The following is a 9,976-nucleotide window of genomic DNA, read 5'->3' on the forward strand; positions in this document are numbered from 1 at the left end:
ATTAGTCCTTATAGGTGCACGACTTGAAATTGAGCCACTTTAGTTTTTGATGATACAAAGCTGGACTTGCAATAACTTTCTATTTTATTGTAATTAGTGTATCACTATTTTCTTGTCAAAATATCATGGTACTACTATGTTGTGAAAACCAAGAATAGATTTACAAATATCAAAGTGGCTATTACTGAAGTTGGTAAAATCTCTGAAATTATTATTTTTAGTTCATATCAGGTACCAATGATAATAACTCAACCTAAGTGTATTTGTACATTTTCATACTGCTATGAAGAAATACCCGGGACTGGGTAATTTATAAAGAAAAAGAGGTTCAATGGACTCACAGTTTCACATGGCTGGGGAGGTCTCATGGGAAAAACCTGACCCCATGATTCAGTTACCTCCCATTACATGGGGATTATGGGAGCTACAGTTCAAGATGAGATTTGGGTGGGGACACAGCCAAACCATATCACTAAGTAAAGCCAGAAGACTTGGAAAAAGCAATAGTAATTTTAACTTTGTTTCCCAAGAGGTGTTAGTGGCAGGAAATATAAAAGGGTTTCAAAGGATTTATACAAATTTATGAGTGAGTCATGAAAGTTTAAAGAGAAGCTGGGCTTAAGGTAACCTTTAAGCTTGACAGCCAGGAGTATAAAACAGTCAGGGGGTGGAACTGGATGATGTCTGCAGTCCTTCTCACTGGAATAAGTTGCTGTAACTTTAGAGATCTCATTGCCTCATTGTGGTTGCTGTTAGCAAAAATGTGTCTTGGCATTAAGCATAATTTAATCCAAGCAAATGGTATCTTGGAAAAAAGCAACCAGTTCTCTATAAAATTATTTTAAATCAATAATGAGTAAAAATAGTAGTATTTCGCAGGTGGTATTAGAGTCTACTGACAATAAATTGCTATAAGAATCTTTACTCGGAAACTAGCAGTGAAATAAGTTGTTGTTTAAACTCTTCTCTTGATAATAACATATACCTCAAGCTTTTTCTGAGCTTCATCAATTCAAAGAAAGTTATTTCCTTTTGAAGAAGATTTTCTAGGTTGATACATGGGAGTAAAGCACTGTTTTACTCTAAGCACCTCCCATGACTCTTTCATGCTTTCAAAAGACAGTTTTCCTTATTTTGTTTTTTTCTTGCCACCCGTTCATGCTGTGTATCCCCAAGCACAAGTCATTTTTTCAGTTCCTTTTTTTTTTTTTTTTTTTTGAGACGTGAGTCTCGCTCTGTCACCCAGACTGGAGTGCAATGGAGCAATCTTGGCTCACTGCAACCTCTGCCTCCTGGGCTCAAGCAATTCTTCTGCCTCAGCCCCCCGAGTAGCTGGGATTATAGGCACGCGCCACCATGCCTAACTAATTTTTATATTTTAGTAGAGACGCAGTTTCACCATGTTGCCCTGTCTGGTCTTGATCTCCTGACCTCAGGTGATCCACCTGCCTCGGCCTCCCAAAGTGCTGGGATTGTAGGCATGAGCCACCGTGCCTGGCCTCAGTTTGTATTTTTTATAAATGAGAAAATATCGCAGTCCTTAGCTGTGTGGTATGATGGACTATTTTTTTCTTATGTCAATGAACCAATCTTTAAGCATTTGAGGAAAACAACTCTGAAATGAGTGTCTACAGTAACGGAGTGGCCGGCGTACTCAAGGCTGCCTCCCAATGGCCTGCGCTGCCTCGGATTCACCCGCTTGTGTAGTCTGTTCCCGTTGAGTGTGCACTGTGCTTAGTGATGCACTTTTGTGGAAAAGCGGTGGTGGAACGTCATTTCTGAGATTGGGTTGTAAAAGCTGCAACCCCTGTCCTGGGTATTCTTACTCTCTGCTCGCTCACTTTCTCTGAGGATGCCAACAGCTTTACAGAGAGGGCCATGTGCCAGGGAATGAGGGAAGCCTCCGGTGAACAGCTGGCAAGGAATGGAGGCCCAAGTCCAACCACCTCAAGGAACTGAACTCAGCCAGTGACCATATGAGTGAGCTTAGGAGTGATCTATCCCCATCTGAGCCCAACAAGTTTTGGAGTAATTTATTAGACAGAGATAACTAATACAAATTGTTCAGTGGACAATATATTCCTGTTTTTGGATATTGCTGTCATTGGAAGACCGTGCCAGAAGGTAAATGAAGGTGGGTGTAATGTTTCATATTAGAAAAATTAAACAGGTAGAATTTATATTAGGAAAAGAAGAAGGCAGTATCATGAAGTTGAGATGGGAAAAGGTTATTAATCAGTCCACAGTTTAATCTGGATTCTTGGCACATCTATCTCCTTTGAAAATAAATTATAGTATATATTCATATTATTCTAGCATATTATTTTCAAAGTGGATTTGACTAAAATAGTTAACTCAGTATTATTATCCTTAACAAAACCTGCAATTATATTAGGGAAAAACATCTTCAATAGGGAAAGTAGCTTAACCAAGTTAGAGAAGTGGTATTGGTTTATTATTTTCATGGACCTACCTTACCTTATTTTTGTTTAAATGCCTTAAGAAAACTTAGGCCTTTTCTTGTCCTGAAATTATTGACATGATGAATTTAATTGGATAGTGAATCTGTTATAGGCTACTACCTCATACCATGTCTCGTACAGTCTGGAAAGAGGTTTCCACATTGACTACTGGCATTGCTGTAGCCTGTAGCTCCCTGACAAGCAGTGAAAGCATTTAGTAAGCTATTTCTTTTTAAAGTTTTGTTGTCCAAGAAGCTGACACAAGGTGGGATTAGACATAAAAGAGATTTACTAGGGGAAAGCTAGTGAGGATAAAAGAGGAGTGAAAGGAGGTGGGAAGAACCTTTAGCCTTCTATGCAGGACTATGAAGCAGAGTAGGAAGGAAGGGGGAAGTTAGGAAGAGTCTCAGACTGCAGTGCATGGAGTTCTAGCAGTTTCTGGAGCAGGCTGACATAGAGTCCAGGAGCCAAAATTTCTTGTCAGGGGAGCCCTCTATCTTGCAGGAATGGACCTGCCTTAGTTTCCCAGCCTTGCTCAGTCACTAACTGGGAGCTACCCTCGTGAGTGTAGCCTAAGGCAAAACCGGTGGTGGACTTCGAGGATGCAGGAGCTGGGGCCAAAAGTCAATCTTACTCCCACAGCAGGAAGCCTCAGTGGCACATTTTATGGTCACCCAGTTCTCTTTGAGTGGATTCCCATGGAGCTCTACTCAATCTTCTGAATTTACTTGTACTTGTGGGCTGGTGTTTCAAACGACTGATCATTTCCACAATAATCTCATTAGTCCTAAGATACAGCTGGCAAAAGCAAGACTCTCAGTCAGCAGAGCAGTGAGAGGACAGAGGGAAGAATCTCAGAAAAAAAAAAAAAAGAAATTCTGCTGGGAATTGGGAAGTTTGCTTAAAATACTTTAAAGAAAAACAAACCCCCAAACTTGCAAAGTGCCTGAGCCTTACTTAATGCATTTGTATCTAATTTATCACTTTCTTGTCATGACAATGAGTAATGTAAGTTTTCTTTAAAAAACAGCCTTTACAGAGTGCTGATTATATGCCAGGCATTGGCTGTGAGACATCACATATTTTGGTTCAGTAGCTTTAGTCCCATTTTTCAAGTGAGGACATGAAAATGTTATGTGAGTTGTTCAAGCATCTCAGTGGGCTCTGACTGATGGTGAATGAGAAATATTCTATTAATACTTAATTTAGTGAGCACTTTTTGAGGAGTTCTATGAATAGGGTGCTATGTTAGTAAGCCATGCTATCATCAAAAATGTACAGGTACAACAAAATTCCAGCTTCTCTCCAGAAAGGTATCACCATCTTCACATTTGTTATTTGACTAGAGGTGTGAGGGGCAAGTTGGATCTTAGGAGACCAGATAAAATACTATCCAAGGCCTGGTGCGGTGGCTCATGCCTATAATTCCAGAACTCTGGGAGATCAAGGTGGGAGGATATTAAGCCAGGAGTTTGAGACCCGCCTGGACAACAAAGTGAGACTCTGTCTCTACAAAATATTAAAACATCCCAGCTACTCGGGAGGCTGAGGCAGGAGAATGGCGTGAACCTGGGAGGCGGAGCTTGCAGTGAGCCAAGATCACACCACTGCACTCCAGCCTGGGTGACAGAGTGAGACTCTGTCTCAAAAAAAAAAAAAAAAAGAAAAGAAAAACAAAAATTAGCCAGGCATGGTGGGGAGTGCCTGTAATCCTAGCTATTTGGGAGGCTGAGGCAGGAGGATCCCTTGAGTGCAGGAGCTTAAGGTTGCAGTGAGCTGTGATCACACCACTGTACTCCAGCTTGGGCAGCAGAACAAGACCCTGTCTCTAAAGATAAAATAAAATTTAAATGTAAAATTTTAAAAATTAAAAATACTGTCTGATATTAAAGGGAATCTTACTAAACAACAATATATGTGTCTTGAAGGAGAGGGATCAAAGCTACCAGATGATGGCAAGACATGGTGGCTTATGCCTGTAATCCCAGCATTTTGGGAGGTTGAGGTGGGAGGATCCCTTTAGTTTAGGAGTTCAAGACCAGCCCTGGCAATGTCGTGAGACCCATCTCTACAAAATAAAAATAAAAAATTAGCTGGGCTTGTTGGTGTGCGCCTGTAGTCCCAGCTACTCAGGAGGATCGCTTGAGCCTGGGAGGTCGACGCTGCAGCAAGCTGTGGTAGCGCCACAGCACTCCAGCCTGGGTGACAGTGAGACCCTGTCAAAAAAAAAAAAAAAAAAAAAAGCACCAGATGAAGAACTGGATGTATTTTGTGCCAAATAAAGTACTGATTTCTAAAACTATCTTTTGAATACAAATCTGGAAGTTTTCTGCTATATCTTATGTGCAATAGGTTACATGTCGCTAATTTGTATCAATTACATTTGGAGTTCTTAAAAACAATGTGGTATTCAAAGTAGTCATAGAAGATATTTTGTGCCTTCATGGCACTTTTTTCTGTCATATAACGTTGTCATTTTTTGGTAAGACACATGAAAATTTAAGTTGCTTTCACCTTTACTGTTTTCTCAGAGCTTGGTTTCTCATTTTTATGTTATAGATTATTTTAAAATTAGATATGAAATTCATAGAAAGTCATAAAATTGTGACTAGCCATGAAAAAGAATTGTGCATGAGCAAATATTTCCAAGTTGACACATCATGGGTATTCAGAGACCTTCCTCTGCACAACTGTTACCTATCCTCCTATGTAATTCTATTAAAAGAGAGTAATTCCTTAGTCACAAACCTAGTTCCTCCCTCTCCTCCCACTTCTGCCTTGGAATACGATAAGGCATTACTAAGTTGAACATCTTGGGGGGTCCATAATTAAAGATTCAACATGTGCACATAAACCCAGTTGGTCCTCTCCCAGTCTTGATGGTAGATTTATAACCTCACCTATCAAAAAGTCAAAATTCTGTTTCCCATTCATCCTAATAAAGCAGCAGGAGTTTCCTGAAAGGAATGCTGACAGGCCTAATTGTTCACAGCTGGAGAGTGTAGGGTTGTTCCAGCAATGCAGTTTTAACCCCCTCTTTCCCCATTTCTCCCTTGACTTTGACAATAAGTGTTGGGCTCCAGGGATCTGTAACACTAATATTTTCATTTTCAAGATAGTGAGCATCTGTTCATACTCTGGCAAGACTTGTGAGATATTGACTTGGATTTGATTATATAGTCATGATTAATATCTGAGGTCCATGTTTCAGGCAAGCATGTAGGTACTGAAGTGTGACTGTTTGGGGGGAATGAGGCAAATAAAACACTGGGGCAGGTGAAGAACAAAGATCCCTTTTTAGTGTTCCATGAAGTTTTCCTCTAACTTAGAAACATAAGACCAAGGGGGACAATTTATTTGTCAACATCTCCAGAGTAGATATGATGGGACACATATACTAGGTGTGATGGTGAACTCTTGTGTTGTAGGAGCCAAAGCCAAGCATTTCCTCCTGGAATGTACTGACAATAGATAGACTAACCGGAGAAAATGGCATACAAAATTTTATTAACACACACAGGGCAAAAATCACAGAAGAGTGATCACCCATTAATCCAATGGGATCTGGATGGTTATATACACTTCCACATAGGGCAAGGGGAAGTGGGGGATCATGGCAATATGAAAGGTATTAAATGATTTTTAAAGGGAATAAATGGGCGTGGGAGAGGACAATACCTGGTGACGAAATCTGTCCAGATGTGGTTACATTCCTCAGTCTTCTCTCTGCAATATGAGTTTAGTGAATGAAAACTCAGGGAAGGGACAAAAGGCAATTGTTTTCTTCCTTGGTTGGTCCAGTCTTTAGGCAGATAAGGGAAGATCAGAGGAAAGCCTCTTCTAGCACCTCCTGATTTCCAAGGGCCTTTAATTTAAAGAATAATCATACAAGAGTACTCTATTTTGGGGTGACATTTTCTGGATATCAACTTGGCTAGACCACTGGGTGCCTACATATTTGGTCAAAAATTATTCTGAGTGTTTTTCTGAGGGTTTTCTTCTTCTTTTGATTGGGAGTAACTTTTAACTCAGTGAATTTTGAACAAAGTGGATTGTCCTTGGTAATACGAGTGGACCTCATCCAATCAGTTGAAGGCCTGAATAGAACAAAAAGACTGGCCTCCCCTGAGAAAGAGAGAATTCTCCAGGCTGCCTTTGGACTTCACCTGCAAAATCAGCTCTTCCTGCCTTCACACTCAGACCCTGGGGCATTGACTCTCCTGTGTCTTTGGCCCGCCAGTCCTTGGGCTAGAACCCTGGCTCTCCTGGAGCGAGATCAGCCTGCCAGCCTGCCATGCAGATTTTGAACTTTCTAGCCTCCATAATCACATGAGCCAATTTCTTTTAATAAATCTCTTTCTATACACACACATACATCCTTTGGTTCTGTTTCTCTGGAGAACCCTAATAGACTAGGTGATTTGAAAAGATAGTTACTTTAGACATTGTACCCCTTAAGCATCAGAGAAAGCCTTACAATTCTTGATCATTGTGAGCATCCTCAGATTTCTGAGTTGTGAGAGGTTATCATAGTAGACACCGGGAATGAAGAAAGAAGCTTAGAGTATAACCAAGAGAAGCAGGACAGGCTCATATAAAGGTAAAAGACTGTCCCAAGACAGTGCTACACCAAGGGCTAAGTGACAGGTGGAAGAAGTGAAATTCAGCTAGTATGTAGTATGTAGTGGAACCTGTATTCAGACTAGGTCTACATGACTGTGTTCTTGGTTCTTTTCATTTTTTTCCTTCATTCACTTGACGAATACCTATTGAGAACCTGTCATATGCCAGGCATTACTCAAAGTTCTGAGAATAAATTGGTAAACAATGCAAGCAAAATCTCCTGCTTTCATGGAACTTATGATTCTAGTTTATACAGTGAATGAGGATGCCGTACACGTAAACTTAAAGTATACTTTTATAGACTTTCCTGGTTTTCAAAATATTTTATATCCTTTTATTTCATGTTTCATCTAATAAGAATAATATTCCTTCTATGTTGTCATAAGTTGCTATAAGTTCAAGTTTTATTATAATGCAAATTATAAATAAGGAAATGAAAAATTTATAAATTTCAGAATAAGTACTGTTAATTTGCACAAAATACCTTCTCCATATATTAGGTTTCTTTCTTCTATTTATTTCCTACCCTACTTCAATAAAACTTAAGCATCTGATGTGACACGTTAATGGTCCTAGGAAAACATAACCATATTAATTCCTTAAACTTTAAAAATTAGAACTGTAGCTTGATAAAACATGAATACACCTTCACTTTTCATCCTTTTTAATAAGAAAAGAAAGTAAGCAATAACATTGGTGTTGTTAATGTTGCCTCAAATCTTTCCAGAGCAAAAGATTTCATTTAATTTTCTTCTGTTTCTCAGTATATATTAAAAGTTAACATGAAAATGAGTGACAGTGTCTTACACTCTTGATTAGGTTCCTATTTCAAAGGTGGGGTAGCTGGAGTTGACTGTTTTGGAATTCTTGTCACATCCAGAAGTTAAGTTTCTAAACCTGTTAGTCTTTTCCGTTTATTCTTACTTTTGAAACATTTAATAATACATTATTCTTTTGTTTCCCTTCTTCCCCATTAAAGCAATAGTCTTCTATCCTTGTGTAAACTGCAGTGACTTAGAGCTAGATGTATGTAGCTGGCTACATCTTTTCCCCAAGCACAAACTAATACAGGTGTGCAGGAACGAAATAATAGTGCTTCTGACACTGAAGGCTATAATGTCGAAATAAAGAGCAAAATTTATTTTTATATTGTTTCACAGTTAATTAAAATACTTTGTTCTTGTCCAAGATGTATTTAAATATATCTCCTTTGGAAAAACACCACTGGAAGGTAATAGGAGTCATGGAAAATAACTGCCATCCATCAAGAGAAAAATTTGGAAAATTCTCAAAGCATAGGAACATAATATGCAGCTGGTTCATGCTTCAGTGAATTATATTTATTTCAGTCCTGGGAAGGTTGCTTCCTATTTTCTCAATAGGTCCTAGTAAAATCCATCACAAAATCTCCTTCCATAATTTAGGTTGAAGACAGGTTATATATATATATATATATATATATATATATATATATATATATATATATATAAAGGAAGTAGTTTAAAATTTGTGAGAAGTAAATCTTATTGATTTACCTTATTGGTGGCAAAACTGTTTTTATTTTTATGTGAGTATTGTCAAGTCCTTTAAAATACTTAAACTTTTGGGTTATATCGTAATGTACTAGGTAGTGGCTCCCCAAAAGATCCATATCCAAATCCTTAAAACCTGTGGATGTGGCCTGGCGCGGTGGCTCACGCCTGTAATCCCAGCACTTTGGGAGGCTGAGGCGGCCGGATCACAAGGTCAGGAGATTGAGACCATCCTGGCCAACATGGTGAAACCCCGTCTCTACTAAAAATACAAAAATTAACTGGATGTGGTGGCGTGTGTCTGTAATCCCCGCTACTCAGGAGTCTGAGGCAGGAGAATCGCTTGAACCAGGGAGTGGGAGGTTGCAGTGAGCCGAGATAGCACCACCACACTCCAGCCTGTCAACAAAGTGAGACTGTCTCAAAACAAAAACAAACAAACAAAAACCTGTGGATGTGACCTCATTTCCAAAAAATGGTCTTTGCAGATGTAATTAATTAAGGATCTTGAGATGAGATCATCCTGGATTATCCCATGGCCCCACATCCAATCAAGAGTGTTGTTATAAGAGACAGAGGAGAGCAAGACAGAGGAAAAGGCAATGTGAAGACAGAGGCAAGGATTGGAGTGATGTGGCTGGAAGTCAAGGAAGCTGAAGTATGCCTGGAGCCACCAGGAGCTGTGCAAAGAGGGATTCCTAGGGCCTTCAGAGGGAGTGTGGCCCTGCCAACAAATTGAACTTCTGGTCTCCAAAAATCTGAGAAAATAGATTGTTGCAGGTTTGTTTTGTTTTGTTTTGTTTTGTTTTGTTTTGTTGAGATGGAGTTTCGCTCTTGTTGCCCAGGCTAGAGTGCAATGGCAAGGCTCACTGCAACCTCCGCCTCCCAGGTTCAAGCAATTCTTCTGCCCCAGCCTCCCAAATAGCTGGGATTACAGGCACCCACCATCATGCCTGGCTAATTTTTGTATTTTTAGTAGAGATGATGTTTCACCATGTTGGCCAGGCTGGTCTCGAGCTCCTGACCTCAGGTGATCTGCCTGCTTCAGCCTCCCAAAGTACTGGGATTACAGGCGTGAGCCACCACACCCAGCCGCGTGTTGCAGTTTTTAACCACCAAGTCTGTGGCCATTTGTTACAGCAGCCACAAGAAACTTTAATACAGCCAGCCTTCCATATCCGTGGATTTCACAGATTGACAATATTTGAAAAAAAAAAATTAAAAGATAACACAAAATTTAAAAAGCAATACAGTATAACAACTATTTGCATAGCATTTACATTGTATTAGGTATTATAAGTAATCTAGAGATTATGTAAAGTGTATGGGAGGATGTGTGTAGATTACATGCAAATACTG

The 9,976-nt window shown here is 39.5% G+C and overlaps 1 protein-coding gene across 5 annotated transcripts in view; it reads left to right on the plus strand.

Moving 5' to 3' along the window:
* TMTC1 (transmembrane O-mannosyltransferase targeting cadherins 1) overlaps positions 1–9,976 on the plus strand; it is a 282,903-nt gene that overhangs the window by 79,880 nt on the left and 193,047 nt on the right. The window lies entirely within an intron of this gene.

The sequence above is a fragment of the Pan paniscus genome, chromosome 10 (assembly GCF_029289425.2).
Source record: "Pan paniscus chromosome 10, NHGRI_mPanPan1-v2.0_pri, whole genome shotgun sequence".
NCBI classification, from domain to species: Eukaryota; Metazoa; Chordata; class Mammalia; order Primates; family Hominidae; genus Pan; species Pan paniscus.